This window comes from Ceratotherium simum, chromosome 17, assembly GCF_057802395.1.
Source record: "Ceratotherium simum simum isolate JZ-2026a chromosome 17, ASM5780239v1, whole genome shotgun sequence".
NCBI classification, from domain to species: Eukaryota; Metazoa; Chordata; class Mammalia; order Perissodactyla; family Rhinocerotidae; genus Ceratotherium; species Ceratotherium simum.
The window spans coordinates 22,506,313-22,519,404 of record NC_141916.1 but is presented as its reverse complement, the minus strand read 5'-3'; the positions used below and the strand labels follow the sequence as shown (position 1 = coordinate 22,519,404).

General features: G+C 39.4%; 1 protein-coding gene across 3 annotated transcripts in view; it reads right to left on the bottom strand.

The window, feature by feature from the left end:
- Positions 1 to 13,092, bottom strand: part of SLC38A1 (solute carrier family 38 member 1) — a 67,769-nt gene that overhangs the window by 24,013 nt on the left and 30,664 nt on the right. The gene's annotated exons all lie outside the window — the stretch shown is intronic.

Genomic DNA, 13,092 nt, shown 5'->3' with positions numbered 1-13,092 from the left:
GTGTCCTATCATTTCTACCTCCGAAATATATCCCAAATCCATATGCTTTTTTTCCATCTCCACTGCCACCACTCTAACCAAGCCACCATCATCTTTAATTTCCGGGCAACTGTGATAATCTCTACCTGTCTCCCTTTTCCTGCCCTCTCTGATCCATCCTCCTCCCAGCAGCCAGAGTAATCTTTTTATTTTATTGCTTTATTATTTTTCTCCACCGCTAGGCATAGGACAAGTCACAATGGTTTAATTCACAGTCATGGCCTGTCCTGTTTACCTACCATACTAAACACAGCACACGGCAGACTCTTAGCTAAGAATAAGTGAATTTATAAATATTAGAATCTCACTTGTAAGTCATGTGAGCCTATGCCAAATATCTTGCTAAAATCAAGATCCACTCTGCCTAAGACAGTCCTGTGACCTACTCATTCACTCTTATCTCAAAAGATGAAGTTAGTTTGGCACTAAACTATTTAGGAAAACTCTATTGGCCTCCACAGAGCAACATTTTCTGCAGTATTTGCACATAAACAAGCTATTTATTAATTTGCTCAAGAATATTGCTTGGATCTACTTTTTCCCACTTTTGAAAGCTGGGATGAAGTTTGCCCACTTCCAATCCTCTGGCAATGCTCCTGTGCTCTATGATTTCTTAAAAATTTCTGATAGTGGTCCTAGATATATTTACTGTATTTGCTGTAAGAAAATTTTGGCTCATACCTTAAACAATAAACATCTAAACATCTATTTAAAAAACATTTATTTGTCATTGTTTTGAATCATATCAATAGGCCTGTAACTCTTTGTTCCTCCATAATTTACCCAAAGATTATATGGACAATGTTATAATAAATTTCATTTTTTAAAGTACTATATGGTAATAAAATGGAAAGCTGTGACAATAAATGGAACCAAAACATTTAAGGTGATTGAAATGTTCTTCACCCTGAGTGTAGTGGTGATTTCACAACTATATTTGGGTAAACTTATCAAATCCTATCCTTTAAATTGGAGAATTTTACTGTATATAAATTATACCTCCCCCCCAAAAAAACCCAATCCCACAACACTTTAGGGGAGATGAGACTCTTTTAAAAGCCTAACTACATAACAAGAAATCATATGACGTACTCCCAACCCAGCATCAGAGCCCTTGACAGAAGTAGATATGAAGCAGAAGTCACGGCTGCGCATCCAGAAATAGCTCAGATGGGGGTGTTTGGGGCTGCCACGCAGGTGAGTGCTTTCAACTCTTCCAGGACCCATTGCTCTCAAAAAATAGAGAACCTTTACCAACCCTCCCCAGCATGACTCTCCCTGTCCTCTCCCTTGCCAAAGTTTAAAGCAGCCATTCTCAAATTTTATTGTGTGTATACGAGTCTCCTTAGGATCCTGTTAAAATGAAGATTCTAACTGAGTAGGTTTGGAGTGGGACCTGAGACTCTGCATTTCTAACTAGCTCCTAGGTAATGCTGATGCTGCTGGTCTGTGGACCACACTTGGAGTAGCAAGGATTGAAAGCTGCGAGCTCTGGCCTTGGGGCATATAGATCTCAGAGTCTGTTTTCTCACAACCACTGAAGTGGTGCCATATCTCCTGCCACACTATCTGCAGGAGGGTGCCAGGCCAGTGAGACAGCATGATTACCTGTGACACGGACCCCACAGCTGTCCAGGTGAGACTGCAGTGAAGGGAAGCATTTACAGCTGAATCACCATTCCTGTGGGACGTTGACCGGCTCTCAGTGTGGAAGTGAGGTCCTGTCTACTTTTTGTGGTCGACTTCCTCAGGGTATTAGTTAGGGCATTCCTTACTTCACCAGGATACATATTTTAAAATTACTTTCAACTCCACGTCCCCCCCTTCAGCCATGTCTCTTTCCTTCCAAAAGGGATCTGAGGCTCACCATACCATATAATTCTTCCTCTTCTAAACCCAGTTAAAAGTATAAAACTTTTACCATCCTCATGATTAGACTAGCCCATATAAAAACTCCCTGCACTGGAGGAAAAGTGGTCTTTATTTACGAGTCCTGCTTTTACCTATCATCATCTCCCACCAATCCAGTCCCTCACTCCAAAGCTCATAGACATATGTGCTGGTTAAGGCAGAATATTTACAAGAAAATGTAAAACTCCAGTACAAGGGAATTGGACAAACTGTAGGAAACACATTGTTTTCTGGCCCCTTCTTTCTCCGGCCCTTCTCCTCTGTTGCTGGTCTCTCCTTCATTCTCTTCTACCTCTCACCTTTCTCCTACATTTCCAGACTGTCGCCCCACTCCTGCACTTTGCTCCTGTTCTTTCTCATCCATCTTTTACCTCCACTGACCCTCCCTCCTCTTCCAGTCCACCCACAACTCTTCCTGAGAGAAACATCTATATGAAGTGAGTAAAGATGTAAAAACACTGCTGAAGAGAGAACCGCGCTGGCTGGGGATGAAGGAAGGTCTGGGCCGCGTGGAGAACCCAACTGAGGATGAACGTAAGGTGTCATCTGTCTGTGTGGTTAGAGTTCAGATTCAGGGGTTTTCCAGGCTGGTGTGGCAGACAGCCAGTGGAGAAGGGAAATTCAGGATGTGAGAAACAGAGGGGTTTAAGTGAGGGAGCATGATGTCTAAGCTGGACAGGGAAGGAAGCACAGCCCAGAGTTCTCAATGACTCAAGGACAGGTACACGGTGGGAGTATCTGAGGAGGCGCCTGGAAGTAGAAGAGGTGGGGGTCAGAAGTAGGGTGGATAACTGGAAGGTAATTGTAGAGGCAGGTGGTGCCGTGTGGCTGCTGGCCCAGGGAAGCCATGCGGGTGGGAGGCTTAAGAGGAGAGGAAGGCAGATGCAGAGGAAGAATCGTTTACTTAACGAGAGCTCAAATGGAAGGGGACATGCCCGAAAGCTAGGAAAGAGGGACAAGGTGTTATAAGTTCCTAAATTCACATGAAAATTTTAAATATTTTGAAAAATTCAGAACTATCTTTTACATACAAATGCATTTCCTAGAGCTTTAATTCACTTTAATGAAGATCAATATAATTCACAAAACACTTTATTGATCATTACTAATGATCAATTTAGGGATTTCACTATGTCAGGCCCATGCTAAGCACTTTTAAAAATATTTCATTTGTGAGTAGTACTATTTCTATCTATTTTACAGATAAGGAAATTGAAGTTCAGAGAGGTTAGGTATTTTGTCTAAGGCCACATAGCTAGCATCAGAGCCCTCAAACTCTGGTAGTCTGATTCCAAAGACCTGACCCACCACACGATATTGTCTGCCCAAATCAAATGTCCACAGAGGAATGACAGGGTAAAAAGTAAGACCTAAGCAGCAGACAAAAAACTTACAATGAAATACATCAAACTCTTAGAGCTTATTTTAACAGTAAGACTTGGGGTGATTTCTTTATACTTTATTTTACGCATTTTCAAAACGATCTTGAACGATTATCTTACTTTTACAACAATAGTATTAAAATGAAAAATACAAAGAACCTTTCAAATCATAGTATTATTATTCCAAACCTTTTGAGGAGGGGGGTTGCATTTGTTTAAGCCCCAAGTTCACAAATATAGTCCCTATTTCATTTAAGGAACTCACAAAATACTATGGAAAGGAGCAGAAACATAATTGTTCAGTCCTAAAGTGGACTTCTTAGTTACTAAATCCTCATTAAATTTCAACATTCTAAGGGTCAGAGGAGAAGCACACTAGGATCTGGTAGCATGAGATTATTTGTAACATTTACAAATTGAACTAGAGAATGAAAGGATGGTTTTTAAAGGCTGGACAGGGAACAGGTGGGGATCAATTATTTGTACAATTCCTTCCATTTCTTTCCTTGTAGGTAAAGCTAAATTCTTTAGTGCAAAGTTCCTCTTAAACTAGCTCCACTGTTGGCTAGGTATTTTGTTTTGTCTAGAGAAAGAAATATGTATCACTGATGACCAAATCAAATAATATCTAATACAATCCTAAAAAGAAGGAAGTATTTAGCAGAGGTATGCAGATAGAAATAGAATTTATCAGTTTAGCTGATGCTTTGTGAGGCTAAAGAAGTGAGGGGTCTGAGTGTAAACGAGGAAGTTGTACTAGTAAGAGAAAGCCATGTGCCACCAGCACTTCCTGTTTTTGCCTACAGTCGTTGGAAGAAGGCTGTGGGTTTTGTGGGTGCTCCATTTATAACTCTTGACATGTTGTCCTTCCTCTTTATCCATTCCACAAGGATCACTAGTTTCCCTTTTCCTCAAACCTATATCTTTACCTTTCAGAATGACGCCCCCTTTATCATACTCTAAAGATGTAACTCCTGAGGGACAGAAAAATTCCACATAACCATTAGATAAAGGAATGTGCTGTTCTTGGTGGGTATTTTGGACTTCCATTCCAGTAGGAAAGATGGGTTTGGGGCTTCATTCATACTTTTCTGCTCTGTTTCCCTGGGAACAATGCACATTTAAGGAGAGATGGGGAAGTTAAGAGGAATACACCATGGGCTTGTTGTCCTCCCTTCTCCCATCCCACCACCACCACCAGTGTCTTCCTGGGCAAGTTACTCAGCCTCTGCGAATCTTAGTTTCTTTATCCGTAAAACAGGGATGAGAAATAGGGTTGTTATAAAGATCCCATCAAACAATGTATACTTTATAACTATCTTCTTTTTTTTTTTTACCCTTTTAAAAAGTAAAAGCCATTCTCAGATAGCAAGCCGTACAAAAAGAGGCTGCAGGTGGCTTTGGTCTGTAGGCTAGTTTGCCGACCCCTGACATAGATACAGATCATGGATACCACGTGCCTGTGCTATGGTGAAGCCTGTGGCCAGAGAACAAAGCAAAACTAACTGGCCCACACAAGGGCAGTTTTCCAATCTACTAAACCAACTACGACTCCCTGAGTAACAAAAGTTTCGAGAATCCAAATTTCTGGACTATCTTGACCTACCGTGCTGATACACACCTGGCCTACTGTAACCCAGAAAAGTGAACAGAAAAGGCATTCTATGCGTCATGGAGGTGAATACTACTGTAAAAACCTTAGACAGCAGAGCTAAGTTGCTTCTTGCAGGCTAAAGAAAAACACAGTGCTACAAAATGGAGGTCACACGGCTGTCCTCGGGTAGCACTGCAGCACCGGATGCAACTCAGCACAGACAGGACCGAGTGAACGCAGCACATGCTCTTGCGCATGCGCCCGCACGCACACTGCCTCTCTGGGGCCAAGAGAACTGGCTTCTTGGAACCCCTTATCAGCCACATCTTAGATGACTCTGATCTCAGCGTAACTGCTCAACTTTTAAAAACAATGGGTGGGACTCATCGCCTACGCTTGCCAACTCTTTCTGTTTACAAAATAGGCACTCATTTTTAGCACCACACTAACCACTTTCCTATCTCCTTATTTCTGAAAAGCTTCTTAATGCAATGAATTTCAATAGAGTTCAATGGCACTGCCGCTGTCCTTTTTACATGTATTTCAAATGCTGGCAAGCCTGAATGTGTCATTTCTCCCCTTCCAGTATTATTATTCCCAAACAAGAGGCTCTGATGCCAGTGGTTTTAGCTGCCAGCTGAAGGACAATTTTCTCTTCAGATCATTTCTAAGGAACGGTGACCATAACTCAAAGAATTTTAAAAACAAGTAACTGATTGACAAGACTGAAGATGAATGTGACTATAACCCATGGGCCTCCTAGGATCATCCGGAAGAGCAGGGTTTCCTCTTTAATCACCCCGTTTTTATATCACAAGATCCAATTTGGTCTTTCCTTAGGAGGCAAAGAACTGACTGCTTAGGAGTGCACAGAGAAGACAACTTAACATTTACAAGGAATAACTTGATAAATATCACACAGACCATCTTTGTTACCGCTAACAGCAAAATTATCATCTCGGTGGGTGTGCTTCAAACTTTTTGGAATATATATAAAGTAATAAAGCAATGACAGTTCAAGAACATCCAGAGTGTGCAAAGGCACACTGCAATCTCATTCCAATTTAGTAGAATTTGCTGAAAAAGATTTAGAGACTTCGGAGAGCTATGCAAAGGCAGTTATTTAAGAATACTAACCTGATAGAAAGAGAAGCCCATTTTTGTGACATAATAATGATCAAAAACCTATAATATAAGAACAAGACCTAGGGCAATGTGTTGATGGGTCTATAGTTCTAATTCCATGTCTGTCCAGCCCTTATGTAGGCTCAATTGTAAAACATTGAATTTAAAGACAGAAGGCACCTGGTAGTCTGATCTTAGTTTACAGAGAATCTTGTTTTTTAGATTTACCCTTAGTGGCATGACTCTTTACTGGTTTGTTTGTAAACCCTGTAATTATAGACAATACAATGTTGCATCTTTTTGTTGGTTGGATAATGACAAATGGTCCACAAAGGTAAATATTAGGAGAAAGAGAGAGAGGGAGAAGAATTCACCTACAATTGAAACAAAAAGGCCACCACAAAATGAAGGGAAATGCTGTAAACCGACAATGACAATTACTATCCTTTTTGCAGATAGCAATTTAACAACAAATGCCTTTTCAGCAATGCCATACTAACCTTGAACAGTTAGTACTTAACAGTCTCTGAACTATTTTGAGTTTTCAAATGAAGGAGGCATTCCCAGGAAAGTAACCAATGGGTGGTGAGTCCCGTGGTAACCTTGTGATTATTATTACATCTCCACAGCCTACTTAAAATTTGAGGGTGAACTAAACCTTTCCGTTGATTTTTTCCCCCTGATAAGTTTGCAACAATTATGAGAGCCATTGTTTTGCCCTAAAGCCTGGTTTTTAGTTTTGCAAAATCTAATTCTTACATATTCATTTTAGTGAAACTCTATTGAGAATCAGCTATATGCAAGCACTGTTCTAGATCTTGCTGGAGGGAGGGGAGCGGATTTGAACAAGGAAGACTTAGACATTAATCCTGCCCTTATAGGGCTCAGAGTTCAATACGGAAGGTAAAATATAGCCTAAATAATGGAAGTAATGCTTGTTATGAGAAAGATAGAGATTAAAAAAGAAGAAAGGGAGATCCTCTCTTCTACCTGGGAGAATTAGAGAAACATTTTTGGAGATGGCACCTGACCTGGACCTTACAGGACCATCAGGATTCAGAGGCAAAGAGACGGGCATGGGAGTGGGGTGGTGGAAAGGCTGAGGTGACAGGTAGGCAGTGTGACGCAGAGGCTGCGCTGTGGCTGACACAGAGGCAGTCTGAAGGGAGAAGGGGTTGAAAATATAGCTTGGAACAGGTGACACAGCACCGATTGTTCACTCTAGCTCTCATGGCCTAAATATCTACACCGAAAATATTTTTTTTTGAAGTTTTCTGTAGGTAAGAGGAAAAGGAAAAAGTCTTATTGCATTGGTTTTACATTCTCTATAAAACAGTTTATTCATCTAGTTTCCTCCCCTAAAAGCACGTGGTAAAAGAAATAATTTAAAGAATATAAACTTTCCACTCCCACTCCACCCCCAGGTCCCGTGTCACTCTCCAGACGTAACCACTGTCAACAGTTCTCTTGTGTACCCTCCCCAAATGGTCTGTGCAATAATCTCCCTCCAGACTCACTTCCACCCAATATTCAGGTTGTTTTTATGGAATAATATTTCTGGGAAATTTTTCCATACCGGTACGTATAAGTCTATTTTACTCTTTTAAATAGTAGTCTAATATTCTATTTTGTGGAACTACTATGGTTATTTAACCAATTCCCTAATAATGGACTTGGTATTATTTGACTTTGCTATTACTTGGTCTTTAATGCTTAATAACAAAAAGTTTAGTTACATCCTCGAAAGGAATGAAGTTCAAGGGCTCCTGAAGGCAGTGGGAGATCTTAAATCGCACCCGAGGCAAAGTCAGGCATAGGTATGACCGATAGGAAGCAGTTCAGAAGGTTTATTGGTGTGGCAATATACTTTAGGTGTATATTTTCCTTGCTGTGACCAGGAACTTGACCACTGCCGATCTGTAATTTGGTACACTTGATATGGTAAAACTCTTTTCATTACAATAAAAGTGATGGTTCTTAGTGGAAGAGTAGTAAAATAATTCAGGAATACTGACTAATTTTACAAGGCGATTTTAAAGCTAACTTGCAAGTATCCATTAATAAGAATACAATTTCTCTCATGATGTACATTAATAACGTACTGAAGAAGGTTTCTGAAGAAGGCATCACTAAAGGGCAGTATAGTGTTCTAGATCACAGGAGTTCTACAGTAAAGCAAGCCTGGATGGAACCCTGGCTCCCTTACTTCCTAAGTCGTTACTAAGCCTCAGTTAATTCACCTGCAAAATGCAGCTAATATTTACTTCATAGTGTTGTGGGTGGGGATTAAATGAGATAATATGGCATATATAGTTACCGTTCAACAAATGTTAACCATTTAGTGACTACCTAATTAATACTTTAACAAACACTTATTATATAGTGTTACTATGTACCATTAACTTCTCATAGCAGTCCCATGGGGTTGGTACTAATTAATATATGTCTTCTTTCGAGCCACTTTTCAGAGTGTGCTTTGAGATGCATTATCTTCTTTATTCTCACAACCACTACCCAAGTGAGAGAGAAAATGGAAAACAAGACCCAAAAAAGCCTGGAATTATGATCAACCAAAATACAGTTTAAACTATTATTTTATACAGACTGTAGTGTTTCGCAATTATCATTTCAGATTGTTTACAAACTCAGTGTTTACAATTAACTTTGACATCTCTTTGAGCTCTCACAAGTGTCATGAATTACGTTCTCCTTTTTCATGGTTTTAAACTTAAGGGCTACATTATTAAAATAATAATAAATAAAAATAATACATGCTAAGAAGTTATGGAAAAATAAAAGCATTTATTGCTCTATCAGACTCTGTATAGTGTAATAAACCTGTCATTTACCTAGCACTATGAGGAGATGATGTGTTCTAAAAAGATTAATTTTCTATAAAATGTATGCCTTTAATAGAAATCTTTAGAAAATGTTACTTTCCTGTTTTTGGCTGGGATGGGGGAGGTGGTAATGTGAAATAAAAAACAAAACAAAATCCATTATTCTTCCATGCCAATATTTACTTTTAATCCCTACTTTCGCTGTGATGGCATTATGGGGAAGCTGTGTGAAAGGTTAGAGAGAGAAGAGGAAGTTACAGTGGAGGGAGATTTCTTCAGCACCCATTGCCTTTTCCTTGGATTCCTCACTCTTAAGAAAACTCAATTCAAAAGGTGCATTTTACCCTAAGGCACATCCCTGAATTGCTGCCTCAGAGTACAGCCCCATTTTGTTTCCAACAGCGAACATATAGCTTCAGAACAATTGTGAACTGAGAGTCCCCACTACCACACTTCCTGTTCCTGAGATGGAATTATGAGAGCTCAGAATTCTGGAAAACACAAACCTAACAGCATTCTTACAATAGGGCAGAATTCACTGAATCTAGTCGAATCAGATGTGTGTTAAACAGGGATGACAGCCATTATGGTGAGGTCAAAATAACGAGCCCCAAACTTATCCAAGAAAAAGAAATCACCCCTGCAAGTTTCCAGATGACCCCAGTGAAGCGCGCTGTGCCCAGCGTCAGTGAGACACCGAGGAGCCTTCCCAGCGGCTTTTCTAAAGAAGCCTGGACAGGCTTGGACTCCTTCTCTCTGTTGGCCAATATGAGTCTGGACCAGGGCCCTGTACCAGATGAAGTACCTTGATCCTGCCAACTGCTTCTTGGCTTTGAGCAGCTGTAGGAGCAGCTGGTTTTACAACACACACAGTGAGTCCTTGTTCTGAGGGAGGAGAGCTCTACGTTTTGTGAAAAACTTACAAGTTCGGGTCTTTATACAACTACCTTCATGAGCTTGAACCTGAAGATCTGGTGTGTTGTGCTTGCTATTCACACGTCTTGCAAATAAACAAATGATCTATAACAGTTTTATCCAGGGGAAATCTTCCTGCAACTATAAAAGTCAAGTTTATCCAATTCTTTGCTTCAGTCAGAAACTGAAGAGTCATGAGATGAGAGACCAATGACCCCTGAACCAGTATAATTAAAAATCAACAGAATTCCAGGGATGGTAGATGGAATACAAGAATTTACTTCTGCTCCCTCCTGATATCCCAGTAAAGGGATTTTTTTTAAGGCATAAAACTGCTAAGATAGTAAGCACATGAGAGGAGACGACAATAAAAAAATTTCAGAAGCTGGAAAGTAGACAGAGCTGAATCTTAAATTGGCAGTGGAGAAAGCCAAGAGCAATTTACACCACAGAGTTCCCGAAAGGCCCTGGTGGCATTACTGGAAGTAGGAACAATGGAAGGGATGAGCTAAAATAAAGAGGATCTGTTGACTTCTTTCAAGAAATAGCTAGGTTCCGCAGACCAGGCACCTGCTCTGTATAACTGAGTGATTTCTCCTCTCCCAAAACATCCATATCTGAACATACTTTCTTTGGAAAGTATAAAATATGTCTCTGGGTGAGGGACTCAGCACAACTTGTTGGGGAGAAGGTAGTGTAATGAAAACTGGGATTGGGTGAACACATGCATGCTGAGATATTCGCTCCAACCCTTTTCCCCACTTGGTTCCCAGAAAGATGGCAGCAATGCCTAGACCCTCCAGGCAGGGGACTGGAAGATATTCTCTGGACAGATCTGAACAGCCAAAGAGAGACTGACACTGGTGGTTCCCCAAGTAAAGAGCTGTTGACAGCACCTCAAGGGAAGCTACTGCCAACAAGCCCCACTCATGTGTACCAGCCTCAAATTAGCCTTGTGTTCCCCCTATTTCTCGAATATAGTAGACAATGACCACCTGACATCTGAGGAAAGATTCTAAAATGAAAGATAGAGTCAAAAACAAACAAAAAAGTCAACTTGCACCACAGAGATACAATCAGCAGAATTCAGACTGTGGGAAACTCTATAGGATAAATGGCCCAGTTTCTTCAACAAATAAATTGCATGAAAAAAAGAAAAGAGAGAAATGGGGGAACCTATAGATTAAAAGACACTTAAAACACATATCAACCAATTGTACTATATGGACCTTATTTGAGTATCGATTTGAACAATCCAATTGTTTTTTAAAAAATGAAATAATCAGAGCAATTTAAATATTTTTGGATATTTGATGATATAAGGAACTGCTGTTCATTTTTTAGGTATGACATATTATGGTTATGTTTTAGCAGTTCTTATATTTTAGAGAAATATACTGAAATACTTATGGATGAAATGATATGATAGCTGGGATTTGCTTCATGACAATCTGGATGAGAAGAATGACTAAATAAGTGTGGCTGTGGGATGAAGGGAACATGGGAATCTTTTATAGTATTCTCTCTAATTTATGTCTGAAATTTTCCGTAACAGAGAAAAAGTATCATTAGAATCCTCAGAGAAGATAATAAAATCATAAAACAAAAACAAAATAATATAAAAAAGAACATTGAAAGAATTTTTAAAAGGTCCTATAAATAAAAAATAATAACAGAAATAAAACATTCAGTAAAGAGTTGGGAAAAAATTGAGGACGTATCCTAGAATGTATAGTGAAAAACAGTAGAAATGAAAATGAATAAAAGAATAAAAAAATTAGAGGACTAGTCCAGAAGGTCCAAAATCTGGGTAACAGTTCCAGAAAGAGAGAAAAGAGAAAGAAGAGGAAGGAATTCATCAACACAATAATGTAAGAAAATATGCCAAAACTGAAGACCATGAATTTCTGAAAGAAAAGGATGCACCAATTGCCTGATACAATGGATGAAAAGAGGCCCACATCAAGACACATCATTGTGAAACTGCAGAGCATTGGGAACAAAGAGATTTGACAAGTTTCCAGGAAAAAAATAACAAAAAACAAAAACCCTGGCTATAGATAAAAGATCAGGAATTAGAAGCATATGGGACCTCACAACAGAAAAATCTAGAAAGCAGTGGAGCAACACTTTCAAAATTCTGAAGGAAAATTATTGCCAATACAGAGTTCTATATCCATCCAAACTACCAACCAAAGGTGAAGGTAGAATAAAGACATTTTTCAGACATGAAGGCATCAAAAAATTCATTTTTATTCATCCTTTCTCAGCAACAAAAGCAAGGAGGTAAATCCAGAAAGAAGAAATAGAATACAGGAAACAAGAGATCTAGCAGAAAAGAGAGATGAAGGGAATTCCCAGAATGGTGATAAAGAGATTCCAAAATAAAAGTCTCCTCTCTATGCCTCCGTTCCCTTATCGTGAAACAGAGAACTAGCGATAGTACCTACCACAGAGACTTGTAAGGATTCAGCATAAGATGCTTAGGGTAGAACCTGCCACAATGTAAGAGCTACAAGAGTTGTTGTTGCTGTCATCATCATCAAAGAATTGACTCCTTACGCTACGTTAACATATAACTACTTGATAGATTACAATAACTTAAAAAAAGAAATCAATTTAAAACACATTTCTGAACTGAACATATTTCCAAATTTGGGATGACTGAAAATAGTTACAAAACCATAGGGTTTTGGAGGTTGGCAGGGTTCTGAGATTTTTCTAGTGCAATTTCCTTGTTTTAAAGAGTAGGAAATTGAAGCTCAGAGCTTCTAAGTAACTTGCTTAAGACTACACAGTCATTTAGAAGAGGAGTTGGGCCTGCAAGTCAGGTGTCTCATTTCATCTCACTGAAAATCAGAAGTACAGTGACACAAGCTATCTCTGTGGTATCCTCAGAGGGTCAGAGTTTCCACACATAAAAAAAAAATTAACAATAGAAATGTTTTGTCCAACTGTCATGTTATCCTAAAACCTGGCAGTTGGCTCAAGGTATACATAAGAAGAAAGACCACATAGAAAGACCCACCCAGGGCAATAAAGAGAGGGAGCTACAGTTGGGTTTACTGAGTTACATTGACAATAAGGAAGAAAGTGGATTGAATTCACTGTCCTACACAAAGTTGTTTTAATTCTAGGAAGGACACCTCTAGCGGGTTTACACTCAAAAGTAAGAATATTAATCCCTAGTGCCATGGATCAATATGGCGCAGCATGGATGGGCATTTCTGATGTCTGAGTAATGGAATGGGTAGCAATGCACCTCCATTACAGTTTTCCAAGTCTT